Genomic DNA, 21,235 nt, shown 5'->3' on the forward strand with positions numbered 1-21,235 from the left:
GTCTTTAGGGGTATTGACTGGGTTTTCTTGAGTTCGAGAGGGGGTAACTGGAATAAATTATTGGCTCAAAAAGAAACAAAGTGGATTTATAAGTTAAAGACCATATCACCCCTTGGACTAAATGACCACAATAGCTTTGTGCCCTTTCTCTAAATTATCCTGTCGCCCTCCATATCTGCAAGTATCTATACATATGTGGGTATACATACACATATATATGTGTTTGTTACATTTTTTGGATTCTACTTCTTGTCCGCCTTTTGATCTGAGTCCTAATCGTGCTGGTTTTAATATAATATATTGTGTTTTTTAACTGTCTTGTTGGTTTGTTTATATGTGCTACTGATTATATTTTTGTTGAGTTGGTCCTGGATTGGTCTTGGTCTTCTGCGAGGATTCCTTTTTTTTTTTTTTTTTTTGTCGGTGCACTCGTCACTTTATTATGGCAGATATATATCCCGTATATACATATTTGGTATAGATATATCTGGTATATACATATTTTCTGATACTTATTTTTCTTCTTTTTTATTTTATTTTTTATTCTATGCACATGATACTTTTTCATCATATCCTTTGATGAAGTTTTTACACTTAGTGTTACTCGCATACATATATCACGTATGTAGTTTATGCACATGTCACCATATACAGTATTTGATATACATTATTATGAGATATTTTTTATACTATGCACATCACACTTTATCATTAATATATATTGTATATATATATATTTTGTTGATATATATTTTCTCATATAATCTTACACATTTTATCACCTTATTGTGTTTAAACAATATATTTTTGCACTATTCTATTCACACACGTGGTGTATCTTTTCTTTTACATGGTATGCAATGTGTTTGTTTTCTATTAAAAATTTAAATATATTTGCTTTTGTCTCTGGTCTTTTTTCACTTTATCTTTTTCTATATTTTTCACTTGCACATTGTTGGTTCATTGGTACACTTTTCTTTTTTCTTTCTTCCATTTTCTTTTTTCTCTATTTCTTGGTGGTAATCCTTTTGGGTGCCTGTCTTTTTTATATTCTCCCCTGTAGAGGTCAGGCTAAGTGCTCATGCACAGCTGTGGATAATTATCAATTTGCATAATATTGGCCAGGATCCTTTATATACTTATTCACTCCAGCATATCATCACCCCTGGACGAAGCATTTCCTACGCGAAACACGCGTCGGGTGCGTGGTGGGTGCCTGGACTGTTGATCTATGCTATTTGGGTAATTATGACTATCTTGTAAACCATTTTTGGGCTACTTTAATTGACACTAGTCATTTAAATTTCACTAGGGGGGAATGTGGCACCCCAGGGGTCTGGTTTTCCACAGTAATGTAATGTTATGTCTGAGAGCAGGTGGGAGGTCCTTTGGTCAGGGATCCTGTGCATGCCACACCTCCTGCCCAGTCTTGGGAGGGGAAGAACTTCCCCTGTATAAACCCTGGGCTGAGGCAGGGTTAGTCAGTCAAGGAGAGTAGAGACAAGAAACAGCAGAAGCAATACTACTACGAGTCAGGGGCTGGCAGCTGCAGAGCTCGCCCTGACTGAGAAGCTTTCTTACCGGACCCGGCGTCCGAGGCTGTGGGGACTAACTCTTACCCAGCAGCAGAAGCCGACCGGCAGGGGATTTCAGGTCCTCAGGCCCAGAAACCCGAAGGCACGGTCACACGCGTGGGACCAGCACCGCCATCGTGGAGCGGAAGCCATTAGAAGGCCCCGAGTCACCGGCCATACGGGTGAGCACCACACGGTACACTCAGGGACGTGGGCTACTTATATCCGCTTCTAGCAAGGTAGCCAGAAGAGTACAGTCAGTTTGGGAGGCCTACAACTCCGCCTGGCCAGGGGAGATCCCATCTGCTCAAGGACTGACCAGGCCCCGTTCACTAGCAAGTACTCCGGGAGGGTCTATCGTTGTCACCAGTAAAGACCCTGAACTACACCGTACCGTCTCCGAGTGGTTCCTGCTACCCCCATCATCCACGTCGGCTGCCCTGAGGCCATACCCCTCCCGTTGGGGGTTATACCATCCCCGCTGCACCATCCTTCCACCGGCCTCAGCGGTCTGCCCTGCAGCGGCAGCTCCAAAGCTGCATTCAACGGGTGGCGTAGTCATCCAACATCTACTGCTAATAGACTCGCCACTTAGTTTGACTCCCTGGGCACGGACCGGATCACCGCCACGAGACTACAACCCCAAAGAGATCCGGCTCCGGGTAAGCTCCCGCGTGCGCAACGCAGCGCGACACAGGCTCAGGGGCGCGTCAACTTTTGGCGTAGTCGGCAGGATTTCGTGCCCGCAACCACCGGGTACTGCGTGCCTGAAAAAGACTGTTCAAACTTACCTGTGGTGAAGATTCCCGCCATCCGGCGCCATCTTCCGCTTCCTTCCCGCCATCGGTGGAGTTTTCCCGCCATCCGGCGCCATCTTCAGCCTTCTTCCCGCCATACGTGGAGTTTTCCCGCCATTGGACGCCATCTTGAGGACGCCGCGCGGGAAGAAGAGGGGCGTGGACTCCGAAAGCGCGCGAGAACTGAAGCCCCGCCTCACGTCCGGACGTTGCGTAAGGTCCTGGAAGGAGCCCAGCAGACGCCGACGTCACAGGAGCGCGACGGAAGGTCCTCAACCCTGACGATCCACTGCGGAGCCGCGGCCTACGGAAGAGGATCATCGCAAGGTAGGCCACGGTCCACTAGGGGGGAGAAGGATGCCGGATACGGAGGAGAGCTTCACCGCTTCAACCCCCGCCAGCGCCACCGCTGTTGCGGTCATGCCTTTCACCATGCCCTATATCCCGGGGGCAGCCTGGCTACCCCAGTACTCAGGGGAGTCACATACCCTGCATGACTTTAGAGAAAAGCTGGATAGCTTCTTCCAGGTGTACCCCCTCACAGAGGAGCAAAAAGTGAGCATCCTGGTGGCCCAATTAACCGGGGCAGCCCAAAGGGAGGTAAAGTCCTGGCCACCTGGGAGGAGGACTGTCGCAGAGATACTAACCCAGCTAACCGAGGAGGAGCTGCAGTACTACCAATACGAGGAAAGCCAAGAGGACCCGGACGGGTCTGAGGACTACCCTCAGGAGGGAGCACAAAGAGGACATAGCTACTGAAGTTAAGTAGCGTGAATAAAGAGCTGTAAATAGTTACCCGTAAGGGTACAAGGACTGCTGCTAATTAAAATATGGTCCCCGTTGGGATTAGTGAATTGTTCCCCGTGTGTCCCTATCCCTTACCAGGCTGAGGACTGTGAGTAGCCATCCCCTATCCCTTACCAGGCTGAGGACTGTGAGCAGCCAATCCTTATCCCCACTGGCCGAGGACTGAGAGCAGCCATATCCTGTAAATAATTATGTGTTTCTAGTAATTTATGGGAGTCTTTGGTGGATTTACCGGGAATCCTTTGTACATGGTTGGAGCGTAACCCAGGAATGGACTAAAGACTGTTAAGGACTCGGGGCAGGACAGACCCCTACCTGGTTACGTCTCCCTGTTTTGGTGAAATGGACACCTTGCTTTTCTTCAAAAACTGCACCCGGTTGCGGACACGCCGTGACCATCTTTATGTGTTTTTCTTATTGTATTATTATTGTTTATACCTTGTTATGTTTTTCTTAAAATATGTTTAGTCCCGGAGTACTAAATTTCACTAGGGGGGAATGTGGCACCCCAGGGGTCTGGTTTCCACAGTAACGGCAATGTTATGTCTGAGAGCAGGTGGGAGGTCTCTTGGTCAGGAATCCTATGCATGCCACACCTCCTGCCCAGTCCTGGGAGGGGAAGAACTTCCCCTATATAAACCTGGGGCTGAGGCAGGGTTAGGGAGTTCAGAGGGAGAGTTCAGCCAGGAGGGCTGACAGGGAGCTGTGGCTCCGGCTGGGCCCAGCTCCTGGGCCATGCCAGAAGTAGAGACAGAGAAGAGAAGCAGCTATGGGAAGAAACAACAGGAGCTCTGTGGGAGCAGTGTTACAAGGAGTCAGGGGCTGGCAGCTGCAGAGCTGGCCCTGACTGAGAAGATTTCTTACCGGACCCGGAGTCCGAGGCTGTGGGGACTAACTCCTACCCAGCAGCAGAATCCGTCAGGCAGGGGATTTCAGGTCCTCTGGCCAAGAAACCCGAAGGCACGGTCACACGCATGGGACCAGCACCGCCGTCGTGGAGCGGAAGCTACTAGAAGGCCCCGAGTCACCGGCCATACGGGTGAGCACCACACGGTACACTCAGGGACGTGGGCTACTTATACCCGCTTCTAGCAAGGTAGCCAGAAGAGTATCGTTAGTTTGGGAGGCCTACAACTCCGCCTGGCCAGGGGAGATCCCATCTGCTCAAGGACTGACCAGGCCCCAATCGCTAGCCAGTACTCCGGGAGGGTCTATCGTTGTCACCAGTAAAGACCCTGAACTACACCGTACCGTCTCCAAGTGGTTCCTGCTACCCCCATCATCCACGTCGGCTGCCCTGAGGACATACCCCTCCCGTTGGGGGTTATACCATCCCCGCTGCACCATCCTTCCACCGGCCTCAGCGGTCTGCCCTGCAGCGGCAGCTCCAAAGCTGCATTCAACGGGTGGCGTAGTCATCCAACATCTACTGCTAATAGACTCGCCACTTAGTTTGACTCCCTGGGCATGGACCGGATCACCGCCACGAGACTACAACCCCAAAGAGATCCGGCTCCGGGTAAGCTCCCACGTGCGCAACGCAGCGCGACACAGGCCCAGGGGCGCGTCACACAACAGCGGAAGAAGCAGTGGTGACACCCGCTGACACTGGTCACGGACCCTGGGGTTCGCCCCACAAAGTCGTGTGTGTTATGATCTGCTACAGGGACTAAGGAAAGAAAGGAGATCTGTCCCTACAATAGAACTAAACTAGATCCCTACGATGTAACGGGGAACCTGATCCTGCGATCAGACCCGCTAAAGTCCTCGGCTAGTCTGTACGAAGACCTATAGATGTGAGGGAGGGATCCCTACAAGAACTAGGGACTGGGATAAGTTGGACACCTCCTAACAGAAATAGTAGCAGTCAAAGACAAACACACAACAAAAAGCATAGAGGTCAGAAGACCTAGCAACACTAACAGAGAACGGCAACAGAGCACCAAGCTAGCTCAAGAGTAGTAAATACAATGAAGTCCAGCAAGGCCAGGAGGGCGGAGCCGGATTAAATAGGCAAAAATGGTCATGTGACCAGCAAACTAAAAAAAAAACTAACAGGAAAGTTCTAACAGTACCCCCTCTTCTAAGAGGATCCTCCGGATCCCCTAGGCCCAGGCTTACCAGGAAACCTCCTGTGAAACGCTCTGACAAGTCTGGAAGCAGAAACATCATCCGCCCTCACCCATGAGTTATCCTCAGGTCCGAAACCCTTCCAAGCGACGAGATACTGCAAACTCCCTCTATACCGTCTAGAATTTAGGATGCGGGAAATTTCATATTCCCCGTCCTCCACCACCGGAGGAACAGTGGCAGAGGCGTCACCATCCGACACATCAGCTTTTTTCAACAGAGAAACATGAAACACCGGGTTAATCTTCCAGGACGTAGGAACCTCCAACCTAACAGCAGATTGGTTAACTATCTGAAGCACCTTAAAGGGCCCTACGAACTTGGGACCCAATTTTTTAGAAGGAATCCTCAATCGCAGATTCTTAGAGGACAACCAAACCATGTCACCAACAGCAAACAAAACCTCTTGCCGTTTCCTATCAAAGTACCTCTTAGATTTTTTGTTAGCCTCCTGAAGATTACCACGCACATCCGTCCAAACTCTCTCCAAATCACCGGAAAAACTCTCCTCCTCAGGCACAGCCGAAACCAATTTGGAGAATGACCCAAAAGACGGATGTCTCCCAGAACAACAAAAAAAAGGCGAACACCCAGCAGAAGAGGATTTATGGTTGTTAAGAGCAAATTCAGCAAGTGGCAGAAACTCAGACCACCCCTCTTGATTGTCTGCCACAAAACAACGCAAGAACTGCTCAACATCCTGGTTCTTCCTTTCTGTCTGGCCATTAGACTCAGGATGATATCCGGATGAAAACGACAAATGAACTCCCAACTTGTCACAAAAGGCACGCCAAAAACGAGCCACGAACTGAGGTCCCCTATCAGAAACAATGTCAGTAGGAACACCATGTAGTCTGACAATTTCCTTGACAAAGGCCTTAGCGAGTGTCTTAGCGCAAGGCAGTTTGATGAAGGGAACCAAGTGACACATCTTGCTAAAACGGTCCACGACCACCCAGATGACCGTGAAACCTTCAGAGGGGGGAAGGTCAGTAATAAAGTCCATAGCCAGATGTGTCCAAGGTGCACTAGGAACCTCCAGAGGGCAAAGCAACCCCGCCGCAGGAGCATGCGAAGACTTGGATCTAGCACACACAGTACATTGGCGCACCCACTTAATAACATCCTTCTGCCATCCAGGCCACCAAAAACTGCGACCCACAAGTCTCTTGGTCTCAGAAATTCCTGGATGACCTGCCAACCGAGACTCATGACACTCAACAAACAAATCTCTCCTAAAGGTCCTAGGCACAAACAACCTCCCATGGGGAGTGTTAGATGGGGCATTCTCCTGAGCTTTAAGAATCTCATCCTCCAAAACGGAGTCCAAAGCAGCAATCACAACACCTTCTTGTAAAATGCTCTCCTCTTCCTCCTCAACACCGACCATGGGAGAAAAGCTGCGAGACAAAGCATCCGCTTTAACATTCTGGGTACCCGGGATGTAAGTAACGGAAAAATTAAACCGCGAGAAAAAAAGTGCCCACCTAGCCTGACGGGCATTCAAGCGCTTGGCAGCATCGAGATAGATCAGATTTTTATGATCAGTGAAAACCTGAATGGGAAATTCAGCACCTTCCAAGAGGTGACGCCAGTGTTCAAATGCGAGTTTAATCGCCAGCAATTCCCGATTACCAATATCGTAATTAAGTTCAGTCTCAGAAAATTTTTTTGAAAAAAAGGCACAGGGATGTACTCCATCCTTGTTTTCCTGAGACAACACCGCACCGACCCCCACCGAAGAAGCATCAACCTCAACCAAAAACGGCTTAGTCACATCAGGCTGCATAAGGATGGGAGCAGAGGTGAACCTCTCCTTCAGAAACACAAAAGCTTCAATGGCCTCAGAAGTCCACTGAACCGCATTAGCACCTTTTCTGGTGAGATTGGTCAGCGGTTTGACAATAATAGAAATTTTTTTTATGAATTTTCTGTAATAATTGGCGAAACCCAAAAACCTCTGTATCGATTTCAAACCAATAGGCCTAGGCCATTCCTGCACAGCTTGAACTTTAACCGGGTCCATCTCAAAACCTTCACTGGAGATAATGTAGCCCAAAAAAATAATTCTCTGTACAGCGAACTCACATTTCTCCAGCTTAGCAAAAAGCGAATTGTCCATTAATAACTGTAATACCTCACGTACGCTCCGCCAATGAGACTCCAGATCAGGCGAATAAATCAGAATGTCATCCAAATACACAACCACATTTTTGCCGATTAAAGATCTAAGGATGTCATTAATAAGGTTCTGAAAAAATGCTGGAGCATTGGTAAGACCAAAAGGCATCACCAGATTCTCAAAATGACCCACAGGAGTGTTAAAAGCAGTCTTCCATTCATCACCCTCCTTCATGCGCAACAAATTGTATGCCCCCCGGAGATCAATTTTAGAGAACCACTTGACCCCCACTAACTGGTTAAATAAATCAGGAATCAATGGCAGTGGGTAAGGATTGCGTACAGTAATTTTATTAATCTCACGAAAGTCCAGACAAGGATGTAAACCGCCATCTTTTTTTTTTACAAAAAAAAATCCAACAGCCACAGGAGACTTGGAAGGCCTAATGTGACCGGCGGCCAAGCTTATCTGTATGTATTCCTCCAAAGCCTTTCTCTCAGGAATAGTAAGATTAAATAAACGACTTTTAGGAAGAGTCGCTCCAGGGACAAATTCAATGGTACAATCATAGTCTCTATGGGGAGGCAAAATTTGTGACTCCTCCTCAGAAAAAACTCTCCAAAAATCCTGAATAGGTACAGGCAATTCCCCTTTATCCACAGCAGCAATACGTCCGTTACAACACTTGTCATAACACTTAGGGCTCCAGGACTTAATTTCATTGGTAGACCAATCCAGTACAGGATTGTGCAATTTTAACCAGGGTAACCCCAATATTACTGGAGAAGGCAAATTATCCAATACCACCAAATCCAAATTCTCTTGATGAATACCATTAATAGTGAGGGGAAATTCACAGACCTTATGAGTAACACTCTTCAAGGGAGAGCCATCAACAGAAACCACAGCAATAGGGGATGACAAAGTTTTAGGTTCTAATCTAAGTTTTTCCAAGAATCCCCCATCAATCACATTCAGAGTAGAACCACAATCCACAAATACCCGAAATTCAATTAATTCATCCTGAGCAGCAGTAGTGGCAGATAGGAATACTCCCTTAGAATTTAAACAGGCTATACGTGCATGACTGACCATTTTTTTTTTCTTTCTTCATACGAAGCACACAGTTCTTAATAAAATGACCAGAATTTCCGCAATAGAAGCACAAGCCTTCAGAAAGCCTGCGGTCTTTTTCCTGAGAGCGGGGTGCCATCGCCCCAATCTCCATCGGCTCTCCATTGTCAGCACAGACCCTCTCAGGACTCGGAGCTGACATAGCAGAGGATTTGCTCTCATTAACCCTTGCACGCAGTCTCCTGTCCACCCGTATAGCTAATTGCATTGCCTCCTGCAAGTTTCCAGGTGTGGGATAGGCAATCAGTAAATCCTTAACCCTTTCACCTAGCCCTGCAAGAAACAAGCTTTTCAAAGCTGAATCGTTCCACCCCACCTGGGCAGACCACCGACGGAAGTGAGAACAATATTTTTCCACATTACCTGATCCCTGCCTCAGATGTCTCAATTCAGACTCAGCAGATGAGACACGATCAGGATCATCGAATAACAAACCCAAAGCAGAAAAAAAACTATCCACTGATCTAAAGCACGGATCACTAGGTTGGAGACAGAAGGCCCATCCCTGAGGATCTTTGCGCAAAAGTGACATTATGAACCCTATGCGCTGTGATTCATCACCAGAGGATCCGGGTCTCAAACGAAAATACAATAAACAAGCATTTTTAAAAGAAAAAAATCTTGTTGTTCGCCAAAAAATAAATCAGGCAGACGTACCTTTGGTTCCACAAAATGTGCTCCAGAACAGCTACTCACGTGTTGTTGGAGCTTGGCCACCTCCAGAGAGCGTCCCTGCAAGCGTTGAGCCAAATCTTGAACCGAGACCATGATGGAAAACTGGAGGTCTTTCCTTAGAGAAATTTTTTTTTTTTTTCTTTTAGGGCTGGACTTACTGTTATGATCTGCTACAGGGACTAAGGAAAGAAAGGAGATCTGTCCCTACAATAGAACTAAACTAGATCCCTACGATGTAACGGGGAACCTGATCCTGCGATCAGACCCGCTAAAGTCCTCGGCTAGTCTGTACGAAGACCTATAGATGTGAGGGAGGGATCCCTACAAGAACTAGGGACTGGGATAAGTTGGACACCTCCTAACAGAAATAGTAGCAGTCAAAGACAAACACACAACTAAAAGCATAGAGGTCAGAAGACCTAGCAACACTAACAGAGAACGGCAACAGAGCACCAAGCTAGCTCAAGAGTAGTAAATACAATGAAGTCCAGCAAGGCCAGGAGGGCGGAGCCGGATTAAATAGGCAAAAATGGTCATGTGACCAGCAAACTAAAAAAAACCTAACAGGAGAGTTCTAACAGTGTGCTTTGCTGACATGTGCCTCATCATGCTGGTGGTGGTCAGGCTTGTAGTTTTGTCACCCCTGCTGTTGCTGGCCTGGCAGGTGGTACAAATGGCCTTTTTGGGGTTATCAGCAGAGTCTTTAAAAAAAATCCAGACTCTGGAAGACCTACCGGTTGTACTCGCAACGTCCCTCGTGTTGGTGTTACGGGGAATGGTTGCCCACCTTCTGTCTGCGGCCACCACACTGCTTCCTCCTGCCTGTTGGGGTACTCTGCCTCCCTCCCCTTGTGTGCTGCTGGCCTCGCATTGTGTGTCCTCCTGCCACATTGGGTCAGTTACTAGATCATCCACCACCTCTTCCACTTCCCCACCACAGTCCTCCTCCTCACTTCGTGGCAAATGTGTCTCATCATCATCCACCTCTTGTGGCAAATAGCCGGGGTCGCCTTCCTGTGGCCGTGGCTGTTCAAATCTTTGGCCATTGCTACATGGGATCTCCTCTTCCACCATTTCAAGCGGAGCAGGCGAGCGGCCCAGATATGGAAATGGACCAGTGAACAGCTCTTCAGAGTGTCCAACCGTGGGATCAGTTGCTGTCTGACTACACTTGGCATGGTGGGAGGAAGGAGCATCAGGGTGAGGAGGAGTATGCGATCGAGACTCACGGCTACTAAAACTTGACCGTGTGGAAGACAAACCGGAGGTGGTGGTGTCCAGGTGACTGGAAGTATTATCTGCTATACAATTAATAACCTGTTCACACTGATCAGTTCGCAATAGTGGTGTTGTTGTGTGCTTCCCTAGTAATTAGGTCAAGAACTGGGAGCGAGAAGATGTGGCTGTTGGTTGGGGCACATTTTCACCTTGGCCACGGCCCCATCCTCTGCACGCACCATGACCACAACATCCAGTTCCACGTCCCTTGCCACGCGCCTTGCCCATTGTAAATGAAGTAAAATAGCTTATACTTGCACTATCAATGGCAAAAGGGTAATAAAAAGGAGATTAGAACCGTGGAAGAGGAAAACCACAGTTCTAGTTCTCTGGCCTACACCAGAATCTTTTAAACAGATATATTTGTGTCTGAACAGTCAGCGAGACACTCAAACTGTTTTTTTTTTATGTAAAAAAGGCAAAAAAGTGGATTACACCCAGATTTGAACCATGGAAGAGGAAAACCACAGTTCTAGTTCTCTGGCCTACACCAGAATCTTTTAAACAGATATATTTGTGTCTGAACAGTCAGCGAGACACTCAAACTGGTTTTTTTATGTAAAAAAGGCAAAAAGGTGGATTACACCCAGATTTGAACCGTGGAAGAGGAAAACCACAGTTCTATTTCTCTGGCCTACACCAGAATCTTTTAAACAGATATATTTGTGTCTGAACAGTCAGCGAGACACTCAAACTGTTTTTTTATATGTAAAAAAGGCAAAAAGGTGGATAACACACAGATTTGAACCGTGGAAGAGGAAAACCACAGTTCTATTTATCTGGCCTACACCAGAATCTTTTAAACAGATATATTTGTGTCTGAACACTCACAGACACACTCAATTTTTTTTTTTTTGGGGGGGGGGATACCAAAAGGTCAATAAGACGGGTATTTGTACAGTCTGACTGAGGGAAAAAAAAGAGGATTTAGATGAAAAAAAAGGATTTTTCCTTGTCCCTGAGAACTGGGGCTAAGTCTAGCAATTTGAGCAGCAGCAGCATACAGGACTGTAATGCAGTGTTTGTTGGTATGACCACTGTGTCTCCTATACAGCCTGCCTGCCTGATATCTGGGATGGATTTTAGTCCTGAGAAGGACTGTTTGTTTGATTTTGCAGGCTTTAGAGACCCTACACTACCTATTTCGCAGTATAAATCTCTCCCTAGCTCAGCAGCACTCTCCCTACACTGTCTGATCCGGAGCGACTGTGTCCAAGATGGCGGCTCCCGGTTTTAAATACTCGAGGTGACGCTGTGCGGCCAGCCAATCACTGTAATGCCCACAACCAACATGGCTGCGGCATTACAATGACTGGCAGGCAATCCCTGCATGTTCATTGGCTCTGTAAAGAGCGCCAAACATGCAGGGCGGAGACCAGAGCTCCTGCCCGAGTAACCCAAAAATGCTTGATGCTTGCCGAACATCCCGAGTAGTGAGATGCTCGGGCGAGTACCGAGCAGTGTCGAGCATGCTCGCTCAACACTATTAAAAATGCTTGTTTGTTATATTTTCGTTTGAGACCAAGGTCCTTTGGGAATGAATCACAGTGCATTGGTTTTATTATGTCACTTTTGCGCAAAGAACCACAGGGGTGGGCCTTTTCTCTCCAACATAATTATCCATGTTTAAGGTCTGTAGAAGAACTTATTTCTGCAATGGGGCTATTATATGATGATCCTGATCGAATCTCATATGCTGAGGCAGAACTCAGGCGTTTGAATCAGGGGTCAGGTGATGTTGAAAATTTATTGCACACACTTCAGAAGATGGGCCTCAGAAGTTAAATGGAATGATCCTGCTCTGAAATGTCTATTTCTCGCTGGTCTGAGTGACAGGGTTAAGGATCTGCTAATTGCTTTCCCTGCACCTAAGACTCTGCAGGATGCCATGCAATTAGCTGTTTGTGTGGACAGGAGACTGAGGTTCAGGCAGAATGAGGTAAAGACTCCTGTAATGCCAGGTCCTAGACCACAGAAAATCTGCTCTGACGTTGGAGAACCGATGGAGGTTGGGGCGAAGTCGCTCCCCTCTCAGGAAAGAGACCAGAGGTTTGCTAAGGGATTGTGTCTTTATTGTGGTAAAGCTGACCATTTGATTAAGTATTGATTAAGTATTGTCAGCTTTGTTTAAATAAAGAAGAAAAAAAAGGTCAGTTACACTCGTATAGCTTGTTTACACTCTGCAGGAGTATTTCTTTCTGGGAGGACTACTTTGCAGGAAAATTTGATTGAATTTCAGGTATTTGGGGATTGTGGTTCATCACTTAATGTGATTGATAAAAGGTTTTTGGAAAACCTTAAATTGAAATCCAAACCTTTGTCATCACCTATTTCTGTGATTGCAATTGATAACACTCCCTTGAAATGTATTACTCACAAGGTTGCTGCATTTCCCCTCACTATCAATGGAGTTCACCAAGAAATTTTGGACTTGTAAGTCGCCTGTGGCAGTTGGATTTTTCTTTGTTAAAAGAAAGGACGGGGGTTTACGTCTATGTCTGGATTTTCGTGAAATTAATAAGATTACCGTACGCAATTCCTACCCATTGCCGTTAATTCCTGACTTGTTTAACCAGTTGGTGGGGGCCAAGTGGTTCTCTAAAATTGATCTCCGGGGGGCATACAATTTGTTACGAGTGAAGGAGGGTGATGAATGGAAAACTGCTTTTAATACTCCAGTAGGTCATTTTGAGAATCTGGTGATGCCTTTTGGTCTTACCAATGCACCTGCATTTTTTCAGAACCTTATTAATGACATCCTGAGACCTTTGATTGGTAAGAATGTGGTTGTGTATTTGGATGACATTTTGATTTATTCACCAGATCTAGAGTCCCATTGGCAGAGTGTACGTGAAGTTTTGCAGTTATTGAGTGATAATTCACTCTTTGCTAAGCTGGAGAAATGTGAGTTCGCTGTGCAGAAAATTCGTTTTTTGGGCTACATTGTCTCCAGCGTGGCCTTTGAGATGGACCCCGTGAAGATTCAGGCTGTGCAGGAATGGCCTAGACCTATTGGTTTGAAATATATACAAAGATTTTTGGGTTTTGCCAATTATTAAAGGAAATTCATTAAGAATTTTTCTGTAATTGTTAAGCCTCTGACCGATCTCACTATGAAAGGCGCGAATACGGTCCAGTGGACTACTGAGGCCATTGAAGCGTTTGAGTATCTCAAAGAGAGGTTCAGTTCTGCCCCTATCCTTATGCAGCCTGATGAGACCAAGCCTTTTTTGGTCGAGGTCGATGCTTCATCGGTGGGGGTCGGAGCAGTTTTGTCTCAGGAGAACAAGGATGGAGTACATCCAAGTGCCTTCTTTTCGAAAAAAATTTCGGAAACCGAACTGAATTATGATGTTGGAAATCGGGAGTTGCTGGCTATTAAACTCGTGTTTGAACATTGGCGTCATTTTTTGCAAGGCGCTAGATTTCCTATTCAGGTTTTCACAGATCATAAGAATTTGATCTATCTGGATGCTGCCAAGCGCTTGAATGGCCGTCAAGCTAGGTGGGCTCTTTTTTTTTCTCGGTTTAATTTTTCTGTTACCTATATCCCTGGTACCAAGAAAGGAGTTGTGGTGGCGGCATTGGACTCCGTTTTGGAGAATGGGATTCTGGAAGCTCAAGATGATGCTCCATCTAACACTCCCCATGGGAGGTTGTTCATGCCTAGAGCCTTTAGGAGAGATTTGTTTGTGGCGTGTCATGAGTCTCGGTTGGCAGGTCATCCAGGAATTTCGGAGACTAAGAGACTTATCAGTAGCAGTTTTTGGTGGCCTGGATGGCAGAAGGAAGTCATCAAGTGGGTGCGTCAATGTACTGTGTGTGCTAGATCAAAGGCTTCACATACTCCTGCTGCAGGGTTGCTTTGACCTCTGGAGGTTCCTAGTGCGCCTCGGATGCATCTCACAATGGATTTTATTACTGATCTTCCTGTGTCCGAGGGTTTTACTGTCATCTGGGTCGTCGTGGACTGTTTTAGTAAGCTGTGCATTTGGTTCCATTCATTAAGTTGCCCTTCGCCAAGACACTCGCTAAGGCGTTTGTTAACCTTCGTCTGGCTGAGTAGGTACAATTGTAACTATTCCGTTTTAAAATTGCAATAACTTTTTTTTCGAAAAGCCGTAGAGGGCTGAAATTTCGTGACATCTCTGCAGTTTTGGTCCAGAATATATTGGCCAAATTTCAATAAAATATCTCCACCCCCATCCGAGATAAGGGGTCGAGATATTTTTGCATCCATAACAAGCTGCATAGGTACAAATGTACCCTCATATATTTTGAATGAAGATAATGCAAGGAAAAAAGAATAATATTTTTTTTAATAATAATGCTATTTTATTATTATAAACAAGTAAAAAAACTGTTCATTTACATTATAAAAGAAAATGTAAGAAACTTTTTTTATTGATTTTCTTCGCAAGTAATGCATGTTGTCTTTGCTACCGAGTGTTCATCGCAAATGGGTTTCACACAAACCACACAAGACTTTCTAGTCTTACGTTGTCTTCGCCTTAGGTCTCGGCAGACATAGCAACTACCAACAACAGGGGAGGGTCCACGACTACCATGAGGTATTTGAGGGCCAGCTGCTGCTTGCGATGCTACCAGAATGCATCGTCCAAGCACCATTTCTACTGCACCTCGAAGAAAATGGTTTCTCATCATCATTCGGTTTGTACTACGATCTTCAATTGCAGGCATACACATCTGATTTGCGAGATCTTTCAGGAACTTTCTTCGTTGATCCTTTGTCCTGAAGCTTGAATTGTGTTCTCTGTAGATGATGTAGGATGCTAACCCAGTGACGTCAATTATATTGTAGAAAAATGCCAGAGGCCAACGTAATGTTCGTCGTTTCACAGTGTACTCTCCCAACATTTTATCAATAACATCAACTCCGTCTTTTGTTTTGTTGTAGTATTTTATTATCTCTGGCTTGGCTGCTAGTGTCTCTTCAACTTCTCCCGTCATGTGCATAGATGATAGAAGCACGACTGATTTGTTCTTCTTTGGTACATATGAACAGACTGTTGCATCATGATTGCAGGCAAAATTTGTCGAGTTTACAGGCCTTTCTTTGGCAGGCTGCATGTTGCTAGGTAGGAACCTTTTGTTTTTTCTCACTGTACCAACTAGTGTCATGTTCCAGGAGTTCAATACCTTAGTTAGTTCCATGGTTGTAAAGAAGTTATCAGTGGTGACATTTCTTCCAGAGCCTTTATACGAGCTCACTAGGTCCAATACTGTTCGTTCACCAATGTTTACTTGCCGAGGACCATCAGTTGGTTTCCCAGTCTAGAGCTGACCTTGTAATGGGTAGGCGTTTGACGAGTCACAAGCTCAGAAAATCTTTATGCCATATTTAGCTGGTTTTGAAGGTATATACTGGGTAAATTTAGTATGGCCTCTAAATGGAAATAATTGCTCGTCGACGGTGATACAATTATATGGCTTGTAGGCTCTCTCCAGATTTCTGTTCAGCATTGTCCAGATGTCCCGTATTGGTGCAGCTTTATCTGTTTGCACATGTTCTGCACATGTATTTTCGTTGTCAAATCTGATAAATCTGAGTATCATCTTGAAACGGTCACGAGACATGGCTGCACGTATAAGAGGCAGAGCAGCAACATTCCACATTTCCTCCAGATTCTCTTTGTTGTCTCTGTGCACACCAGCAGCAATCAGTATGCCCAAAAATGCATGGAGTTCAGTTTCAATAAATTGCTTGAATGTTTTTTGTGGTGGCCGTTCAGAAGAATCAGGAAAACGTTGTACCAGTTCGTTGTTGTAAGCATCACAAACTCTCTTGGCCTTTCGATTCGTTTCTCGTAATATGATGTCACACATCTCGGGAGTCATGATTGACTTGAATAGCTCTTTTGCTGTATACAGGTTGCTGATTGCTGCAGGGCCACCTCTTTGTCGTAGGACATTACGAGATTTTGTTTGTGCATTTGGCAGTGGATCACTACACCATTGAGTTTTATCCTTAGCCGTCCAAATTTCGCCTGCACTTTGAGGCACAGACTCATCCTCAACACTTTCGTCTGAGTCGTATTCTTTTTCCTGCTCTATAACCATTTCTTGTTCAATGTCTGAATCTTCTTCAGTAACATCCACTTGTGGTACATAGTTTTCATCATCAGATGCAACATATGGTTCTTCCTCATGCTCAGAATCAGATTCTTCTAGCATTCGCATTATTTCGCCAGACGTAAATCTGTAAATATGAAAAAATGAAAAATAAATAATTTTCCGAAATACTACACAATACTACATTATTGGCTTTTCACAAAATTATACTAACCTGCAAACACGTTTTCTTGGATTATGGCGGAAACTAGATCCAGCATCACTATCACTCATGATGACTTGGTAGATGAATTTTGGCTTCATAATTTAGTTCAGTAACACGTGGCAAGTAGAATGAAACTCGATTCTAAAGTGCAGATAAAAAAGTAAATTATTTCTAGTGATAATTATTTATAAATGTCATTTATATATTATGTAAACCGTATACGGTTTCAGAATTTTCATTCCATCTTCGACTGTTTTTTCGACCAATAGGAAAATTGTAACAGATCCACCATCTTTATTTTGTGCTGAATATAAGTAAAACATCATAAAACAATATGTAGATACTAATTATTATCCATTTTTCGTATAAAAATCATACCTATAGTGATAAGTTTCATACAAAATATATGTAAGCCAAGTCCAGGCTCAAAGACAATTTCTGACTGTTCTGTCACCACATAAGGCGAATGAAGGTATAACTGGCTGTTAGATGCTGTGAGACTTTCCTACCTTCGTATCCAAGAAATTGAAGACTTCACAAGCCTAGAAATGTGTGTGCTGAGAGGAGGGAGGCAGGAAGAGAAGTAGAAGCCACTCCCAGTTTGAATCAACTTATTTGACAGCAACATAAGTGAGCAGTAACAACACTGGCCAATAGATATCAGCATAACATTTGTAGCTGAATGAACTTTAGTTTCTGAAACCAAGTAAAGGAGAAAGTCTTCCCACAGTAGAGGTATATATGAAGGTACAATTGTATCTCTGCAGCCTGTTAACATTGTAAAATTATGCAGCCTGACGAAGGTTAAGGAGATTGTCAAGCTCCATGGCGTTCCCACGGATATTGTTTCTGATAGAGGACCTCAGTTTGTGGCTTGCTTTTGGTGTGCTTTTTGTGACAGGTTGGGAGTCCATTCGTCATTTTCGTGTGAGTATCATCCTGAGTCTAATGGGCAGACTGAAAGAAAGAACCAGGATGTTGAACAGTTTTTGCGTTGTTTTGTGGCGGACAATCAAGAGGTGTGGTCTGAGTTTTTGCCTCTCGCAGAATTTGCTCTTAAGAATCATACATCCTCCTCTGCTGGGTGTTCTCCTTTTTTTTGTTGTACTGGGAGACATCCGTATTTTAGTTCGGTCTCCAAATTGGGGTTGGCCGTGCCGGAGGAGGAGATTTTTTTCTCGTGATTTGAAGTGGAGAGAATTTGGACTAATGTACGTTGCAGCCTTCAAGAGGCTAACAAGAAGTCCAAGAAGTATTTTGACAGGAAACTGTGGGTGACATGGTTTGGTTGTCCTCAAAGTACCTGCGGTTGAGGATTCCCTCTAAAAACTGGGTCCTAAGTTTGTGGGTCCATTTAAAGTGCTTCAGGTTGTTAACCCGTCTGCTGTTAGGTTGGATGTCCCTACTTCCTGGAAGATTAATCCTGTGTTTCATGTTTCCTTGTTGAAAAAGGCTGATGTATCAGATAGGGATGCCACTGTCTCAGTTCCTCCTGTGGTGGAAGACGGCGAATATGAAATTTCTCGTATCTTGAATTCTAGATGGTATAGAGGGAGATTACAGTATCTTGTCTCCTGGAAGGGTTTCGGTCCCGAAGACAACTCCTGGGTAAGGACGGATGATGTCTCTGCTCCTAGGCTTGTTAAAGCTTTCCACAAGAGTTTTCCGGATAGGCCTGGGCCTTTAGGATCCGGAGGATCCTCATAAAATGAGGGGGTACTGTTAGAACCCTCCTGTTTGTTTTTTCCATCTTGTGTTTTGCGGTCACGTGACCATCTGCCTTTATATTCCAGCTCCGCCCTTTTGGCTGTGCTGGACTTCAGTATTTAACTGTTTCTCTAGCCAGGTTCTTCTGTGCCTTTCTCTGTCAGTTTGTTTGGTCCTTCTGGGACCTCTAGTACTTTTTTTGTCTGTTTGTCTTTTTGTGTTCTGCAACAACTTCTCTGTTTAGGAGGTGTCCCATTTTTGTCCCAGTCCTTAGTTCTTTTAGGGACCCCTCCCCTTATGCTATAGGTCTTCGTTCAGACTAGCCGAGGACTAAGGGGGGTCTGTTCACTAGGAACAGGCAGCCCGCAACATCGTAGGGATTCAGCTTAGCTTTACTGTAGGGACAGTTTTCCCTTATATTTCCTTAGTACATGTTGCAGATCATAACAATATGGGGTCCATTTTTCTGTATGAAGCATTATATGGGGTCCATTATTCTGTCTGGAGCATTATATGGGGTTCATTATTCTGTATGAATCATTATATGGGGTCCATTATTCTGTATAGAGCATTATATGAGGCCCATTATTCTGTATGAAGCATTATATGGGGTCCATTATTCTGTATGGAGTATTATATGGGGTCCATTACACAGTATGGAGCATTATATGGGGTCCATTATTCTGTATGGAGCATTATATGAGGCCCATTATTCTGTATGGAACATTATATGAGGCCCATTATTCTGTATGGAGCAATACATGGGGTTTATTATTCTGTATGAAGCATTATATGAAGCCAATTCTTCTGTATGGAGCATTATATGGGGCCCATTATTCTGTATGGAACATTATATGAGGCTCATTGTTCTGTATGGAGCAATATATGGGGTCCATTATTCTGTATGGAGCATTAAATGGGGTCCATTTTTCTGTATGTTACATTATATAAGGCCCATTATTCTATATGGAACATTATGTAAGGCCTATTATTCTGTATGGAGCATTATATGGGGTCAATGCTTGAAAAGCATCCAGCAACTGTTACAAATAACACAAGCACAGGAGTCAGGAAGTGTTGTGCTTCAGAAGCATCCAGCAACTAGAGGGGCTTTTAGTAGAGCCCCAGGGGGATTATGGGAAACTTGTTATTGTAGTCTGGCTGAAGCCGAAGAAAAAGGTGGTGTGTCATCTGGATCTGACAGAAGGCAACCGAACAGGATTCAAATCAGGAGAGAAGCTAAACGCAGGTCAGATAAACTCCCTGAACTAACAGTGCAGAGTATTATTGGGCAGGAAGATAAGGAATGCAAGGAATTGTGTCACAGGGATCATCTCCCTCATCAAACCCTCCCCCCCTCCATCGCCATACAGGATAAAGAATGTTGTGCACTATTGTGTCCTTGTGAAGGAAAAGCCTGTGGTTGTGTATGCATAGAAGTGTGCTGCTAAGAGATATAATCTATGCTGAATTATGCTACAGAAGACACTGTAATACTGTGCCTTGTGAATAAACTACTGTATTGTTACTGGAGCCGGTTTCTCAAGAAACTCAGACTGTACTGCAATGAAGATTATTGCTGTAATATCCATGAATTGCACTGGCCATGCTTCAGATTAAATTCCACTGTTAAACTATTGAAAAGACTCTTGTCAGATGTGTCTGGTCAGCAATTGAATCTATCGTGTGCCTGAGAGAAACTGCAGCCTATCAGGTCTTTTGTGACCTCTTGGATGAGTCGTCGCTGCGCTTTTGGGGTCATTTTAGTTGGTCGACCACTCCTAAGAAGGTTCACCACTGTACCATGTTTTCACCATTTGTGGATAATGGCTCTCACTGTGGTTCGCTGGAGTCCAAAAGCTTTAGAAATGGCTTTATAACCTTTTCCAGATTGATAGATCTCAATTAATTTCAAATCTGGCCAGTTTGGAGTGTGCTGTTTTCTTTGTTCACAGATTCACTGTTTCCTGGAGAGCCGACTCTGGTAAACGGTCTAATAATAGTTTATACTCACCTAATATGAGAAAGTTTTTTTTCCTGCACACAGAGCAGCCAGTACCGGCGGCACAGTGCAGTGATGTCATTGAGATGCCTGTGCCGGGACGCTGCCATCTTGTAGACCTTAGGATCAGAGCAGCATGCGGCATAAAGAATAGAGAGTGGTGGCTCCTGGATCTACCACAGTAACCAACTCTATCAGTGTCATATTGATGATCAGTTCAAATGGCGCCCACATGGAGATCCGAGGAACCGGCCAGAAGTCTGGGGCATGTGCACTGCCCGAATCTTTAGCATAGTGACACTATTTCTTAAGGGGATACAATCTAAAAAGAACAAAACAAATAATGACGTATTTAGTGATGAGCGAGCATGCTCGCTACTGCTTGGTGCTCTCCCGAGCATCTCACTGCTCGAGATGCTCGGCTTCACCGAGTATTTCCGGGGTTGCTCGGTGGGAGCTCGGGTCCCCTCCCTGTATGTTTGGCGCTCTTTAGAGTGCCAATCAACATGCAGGGATTGCCAGCCACTCACTGTAATGCCATAGCCATGTTGGTTGTGGCATTACAGTGATTGGCTGGCCGTCCAGCGTCATCAGGTCTATATCAGACCTGGCGCCTCTGTGCTCGTCACAGTCACTCCGGAATCAGACAATGTAGGGAGAGGTGCTGCTGCGTCATCGAGAGATTTGCTTGTGTATTATGTAGTGTAGGGA

Source organism: Phyllobates terribilis, unplaced genomic scaffold, assembly GCF_046119375.1.
Source record: "Phyllobates terribilis strain yellow unplaced genomic scaffold, ASM4611937v1 Scaffold_9__5_contigs__length_417890890, whole genome shotgun sequence".
In the NCBI taxonomy this organism is placed as follows: Eukaryota; Metazoa; Chordata; class Amphibia; order Anura; family Dendrobatidae; genus Phyllobates; species Phyllobates terribilis.